The sequence below is a fragment of the Crocodylus porosus genome, unplaced genomic scaffold, assembly GCF_001723895.1.
Source record: "Crocodylus porosus isolate Cpor-Errol unplaced genomic scaffold, CroPor_comp1, whole genome shotgun sequence".
Taxonomy (NCBI): domain Eukaryota; kingdom Metazoa; phylum Chordata; order Crocodylia; family Crocodylidae; genus Crocodylus; species Crocodylus porosus.
Window position 1 is genome coordinate 44430724 of NW_017728909.1, and position 6086 is coordinate 44436809.

Below are 6086 nucleotides of genomic sequence, written 5' to 3' on the forward strand. Positions count from 1 at the left end.
GCTTTTCCAGGCTAAAGAGTCCCATGGCTCTCAGCCTGTCATCGTAAGGTCTGTTTTCCTGATCATGCATGTGGCTCTTCTCTGAACTCTCTCAAGCTTCTCCACATCCTTTTTGAATTGTGGGGCCCAAAACTGGACACAGTACTCCAGCTGCGGCCTCACCAAGACTGAGTACAAGGGGAGAATGATGTCCCGGGATTTGCTTGAGAAGCATCTGTGAATGCAAGCCAGCGTTTTGGTCACTTTACTAGCCGCAGCATCGCATTGCAGGCTCATGTTCATCTTGTGGTCACTGATGACCCCCAAGTCTCTTTCTTCTGTAGTGCTAGCCCGCATAGCACTGCCAAGCCTATAAGGCTGCTGCAGGTTTTTCCTCCCAAGGTGGAGAACCTTGCATTTTCCAGTGTTAAACACCATCAGGTTCTCATCCGCCCATTTGCTGAGCTTGTCCAGGTCAGCCTGGATCACCTGCCTGTCTTCAGGCATGGATGCTTTACCCCAGAGTTTGGTGTCATCGGCAAACTTGGCCAGTCTGCTTCTGACTCCGATGTCCACATCATTAATGAAGATATTGAACAATATGGGTCCAAGGACAGAGCCTTGGGGGACCCCACTAGTAATATTGAAATGTTACCTTTATTATGAGATGGTATTTCAACAGTATGCTTAATATGCCGTGACTGAGGAGTAATGGCACATGAAGAAGGGGATGGGTGTGAGGAAGGCAAAGAGAGAGGAGGTACCCCTTGGGCAAGGAGTGAATCCCCAGTGGCAAGGATATAAGGAGCATATAAGCCACTGACCTCAAGCCCAGAGTATAACAGCAGATCCTAATGGGTAGGGACAGGCGTTACACATAAACCGATTTAAGTGATAAGAAACTGGTTTAAACCTGTAACAGAACAGATGTTCAGTTCACATAAGCCAGTTTGAAACTGGCTGAAACTGGCTTGAGATAAAGCTGGTTGAATGTAGTATCAGACTTAACTGATTTGGGTCAAACCGATTTATGTAATGTCTATCCCAGACCTCTTCTTGGTTTAACTTAAACCAGAGTACCCCAGCATCCCAGATGCTTTGCAGCCCTGGGTGGGGCTCTCTGTCCCATAGCAGGGCTGCTCTTGCCCTTCTGCTCCCTAGCAGAGCTGGAGCTCTGGCAGAAACAGCAGACACAGCAGTGTCTGTCTGGCTGCCTCCTGCCCCACTCCCCACTCAAGCAGGGACTCCCCCTTCCCCTCTCCCACAGTATGGACTGTAGCCAGCAAGTGGCTTGCTAGCTAATGCTGAGAGGTGTCTATGTAAGGCAGAAAGGACAGTGTCTGCTTAGGGCTTTTTGGAGCCAATCAACAGGTCAGCTGGTAATGTCCCTCCATTCTTTCCTTGGAAAAAATTTGTTTAAGAAGTTGAACTAATGAGAGACTTTTGTTTTCTTGATGCTGTTAAATGCTGTGTTATTAACTCCCTGCTGGCTCCCTCGCTGGTCAGGAGCAGCAAAAAGGGGGGACTCCTCCCTAATCAGTGTCCTGCCAGGGGCTGGCCACACCCCCCTCAGCTCAGCACTGTAGAAGGGAAGGGAGGGCTGCTCTAGTGCCCCCTGGCTTCTAGCCTGAGCCACTGCAGGAATGTGCCTGCATTTCTTCAGTCCAGAGGGAATGTCTTTATGGTTACAGACCAGTTCAGCCTAGCCATTTTAGACTAACCTGCAAAGATTGAATCAATTCTGGCTCAGGCTTTTTGAATGTCTGTCCCTAGCCAATGAGCCAGTCAGTATAGCTAGACTGGCAATCATGTTAGCTAAGTTTGCAGCTTGAAGATTTAATATCTAGCACTGTAAGTACTTGTTGATGTGACGAGAGTTGTAGAGATGGCATGGTGGCCAGTGATGCCAGAAAAGCTGCAGTGGGCCAGAGAAGAGCTGGTTGAACTCTGGTGATGGTCTTTCTTTGAGCCAGCACCCTAAAGAGCAAAAGTTAGTGTAGCTGGCTACCATGATAAATCTTTATAGCCAAATTGAACAAATGCAGAGATGGCAGCATGGGGAGAGATAATGAAAAGGGATTGTCTTAATGTACTCTGGATATAGGGATGTTTTTAACAACCAGGAGCAAACCATGAGTGTGATGAAATAGAAAGGTGGAGAGTAGCATGGGGTAAAGGAACATTTATCTATCTGATATTTACTCCAGCTAGAGGAGAAGAAACTGATGCAGAAGATGACTGCAAAAGATGGGGGAGGGGGAAGAAGTGAGGAGATTGACAGATGATAGAAAGCTACTTCCATTTGGAACGTCTTGCTTCCTTTTTCTTCAGGGTTCATCTCCCAATTCCCGCATTCACAACACAAACCATGATATGGGATAATCTCAAATTTACTTACATATCACTATATCTTCTCTCCTAAACAAAACAATAACCATTCATATGTATCATTACACATAATACATATTACCAACATGACAATACTTTAGTGGAAATTTACCACCACATCACAAGGTCCCTTCCAACCCTAACATCTATGAAATCTACCAACACACCACTCTGAAGTGAATCTTTACACACTCTCTTGCTTAAGCACCTCTGTCTCTAGGTAGGTTAACAAGTGTCTGTGGCTAGGGACAGAAGTTACACATAAACTGGTTTAAGTGATGCTGGTTTAAACCTGTAACAGAAAAGAAGTTCAGTGCACATAAAACAGTTTCAAAATGGCTGATAAGCCCGGCTGAATGCAGTATCAGACTTAACTGATTGAAGTCAAACTGGTTTATGGAACTTCTGCCCCATACCCCTCCCTGATTTAAGTTAAATCAGAGTCCCCCAGCATCCCAGCATGCTTTTCAACCCTGGGCTGTGCTGTGTTGTCTGCTCTAGAGAGCAGGACTGGCCCTGCTCCTCTGCTGTCTAGCCAAAGCAGGGGTGGGGGCATGTCATAATGCCAGTCTGCCATGGCCCCCTGAGGTGAAGGGAACAGGGAGGGGGTTTATTTTCCCCTCCCTCTCCTCCCTGCCTGAGGGACCCCAGCCGGGGTCTGTCAGATTGGGGTGGAGCAGCTTCTGTCAAGTATTCCCACCCCCCTCACTGCTGGAGCGGCAGGGGGCATGGCAAGCCCCGGCAGCAGCCTCAAGCAAATTGGGGATGGAGGTGGATTTAATTTTTCCCTATCTCCCCTGTCTCATTGGCATGAATCCCAGCTGGGGTATGCCCAGCTTTCCAACCCCACCCCTGCTCATATGGCTCAGCATGGCCCAGGACCCCCAGAACTTCCCTCACAGCCAGAGGGAGATCCCACTGCACCTTCCCAACCACTGGGGCAGGGTTTCACTTGGGGAAGCCCAGGAGCAAAAGCTAGATTGGGGGGAGGAGAGGAAGCAAAATAGCTCCAAGCCCAGGTAGGGACTCCATCCTGGATGTGAGCCTCATTGAACAGAGGGACCTGTCTTGCAAGAGTAGACAGGACAGGGAAGGGACTCAAGTGTGTCGGTGCTAGCCTGGAGCAGAGCTGAACTGAGCTGACCATGCAGCTGGGGGAGCAGCTCCTGCCAGGTGGCCCCTTCTACCCACTGGAAAGTGGTCTCTGGGCCAGCCCCAGCCCTGGCAGGAGTGGGGCAGGCAGAGCTGCTACAGCCTGCATGGGGCAAATGATGGCAGTGGGGCTTGGAGAGGTGGCTATGGTTAAGCCCAATTTTGGGGGTGGCCATAGCATCCCAAAATCCCCCTAATGCCACTGCCACCACCGCCTGCCCTGTGCAAGCTGAGGCAACTCTGCCCATAGCACAGCCCCCACACCAGGAAAGGGCTTGTGCTCCCCAGGACACCATGATAGGGGCTTCTGGCCACACCCCAGATGGAAGCAGTGGTGGTGGTAGGGAAGCTATAGGTACAGCTCAGCCCCATGTACCAGATGCCAAGCTCAGGAAGCTACTCCTATGGCTTCCATACTGCTGCTGACATCTGCCCACCCAGTGGCTGACCACAGTTGTTACTCTGGGTGGCACTTACCAGTATGGCCAGGGCAGGACCCCCTGATGGTGGCAGTGGTGGGGAAGCCATAGGGATAGCACCCTGTCCCCGGCGCCTGCTACATGGGGCTATACTGAATAGGGGAAGAGTGAGCCGGGCGCACCTAGTTTTGCACCTGGTGGCCCAGGGGATGCAGATAGTAGCACTCGGGGCCTAGGGGATGAGCCCATGTCATGTGCACCACTGCAGGGCCTGGGGCTGGCCTGGAGACAGCTCTCCAGTGCATAAAAGGGGCTGCTGCTACCCCAGCTGCATGCTCAGCTTGGCTCGGCTCTGCCATGGGTTAGCACCGACACACTCAAACCCCTTCCCCACCCCCTCTCCCTCAGCCTGGGTTCCTCTACTTGGCAGGCTCACATCTAAGATGGAGCTGCTGCTGTGATCCTTCTGTGCCTGTTCCCACCTGGGAATGGGGCCATTTTGTTCCCCTCCCTTTCCCCAATCTGGCCTTTGCTCCTGGGCTTCCCAGAGTGAAACCTCAGCCCCGATGGCTGGGAAGGGGGCTCTGGGGGTCCTGGGCCATACTGAGCAACGAGTGGGGGGAAAAGCTGAGCAGACCCTGGCTGGAGTCCCCGCAGGTCAGGGTGAGGGTTTAAACCCCTCTACAGGCATACTCAGCCTGCTGGGGCCCGGGCATGCCCCCCCTCCCAGTACAGCTTCCCTTCAGCCTGAAGGGAGGGAGAGCTTGCTCTAGCACCCCCTGGCTTCTAGCTTGAGCCACTGCAGGCGTGTGCCTGCATTTCTGGAATCAAAAGGGAATATCTATTTACTTGCTTGCTGGTTCAATTAGTTTAGGCTTAGACTTTTGACTGTCTGTCCCTAGCCTGTGAGTCAATTTTTCAGGATATTTGATCTCCCTTGCTGATCTTCCCAGTGTTAAATCTTTGCTTGAATTGGAGTTGCTTTCTTTTTTGCTTATTATTTCCTACAGTGTCTGTTGATAATACACATTATCATCTGGTTGGGAATTGTCACAGTTATTATTTGCTATTACTGTGTTTGAACTACTGGGTATTATTCTTAGGTCCCTTAGATTTTTGCCAGACCCTATTCCTATGTGGACTATATAAGAACTTGGATCATCCAGTTTGAGTGTCTTGTAGTTGGGGTGTGAGCTCTATCCTCTAATTAGAATACCTATTTTGTCAACTTGAGTTTTTCACAGGCAGCCAAGTATAATTTGGTGTAAGCTTCTTAGGTTCCACAATATGTAATATTTTAATATCTGATGCTTATCATATACCTTTCCTGCACAGGTAGGTATGTTCCTGAATGAGTGGTTACTGTTATTTATTTAATTCCCAACTTTGGTCTTACTTTCAGCCTCTTATAATCATGTTCAGGCAGAATATTAAGCTGGACTACTGTATCCACTTTGAGTGGAATAATTTTAATTTATGTGCATTAGCATTATCCAATCTCTCTGCCCAGTTTTTCTTGATGCTAATACATGTACATGAAAGTCCTTAAGGAAACTCTGCAAACTTCTTCATCAACAGCATGCACTTGACTTTTCTGCTTCTCTAATCTGAAACATTTTGCAAAATAAGTAGTTTTGCCACATAAGGCTTCCCAAAAGCAAAACACTGTTTGGGGTCATGCTGCAACCCATATCTCTGGTATAATGGCTGTATGCAGGATGACCCTTAGTAGTTGTACTCTTTGCAAGTGGTTCTTCTTTCTGATATAACTTTTTTGCTTTCCTTCTCCTCTACCTAGTGCATGGATAAGCTCTTCTAACAGATAAGAACATAAGAACTGGGTCAGACCATAAGTTCGCCTTGCCCAGTATCCGGTGTGACACAGTGGCAAAATGGATGCTGAAAGGGAGAGTGAACTGGGTAGGACCAGGTTTTTTTCCACTGTTCATCTCTCACTTGCAGCCTCCAGCATTTAAAGTCTAGGGAGTTCTGATTTAGAGGCTGTATCCTTAAGTCCCATGCTCAATAGCTACTGATGCATCTTTCCTCCAAAAATTTGTTGAATCCTATTTTGAATATTGCTGAACTGTCAGCTTCTAAAACATCTGGTGACAATGAGTTCCACACTTTAATTACATATGCTGTGTG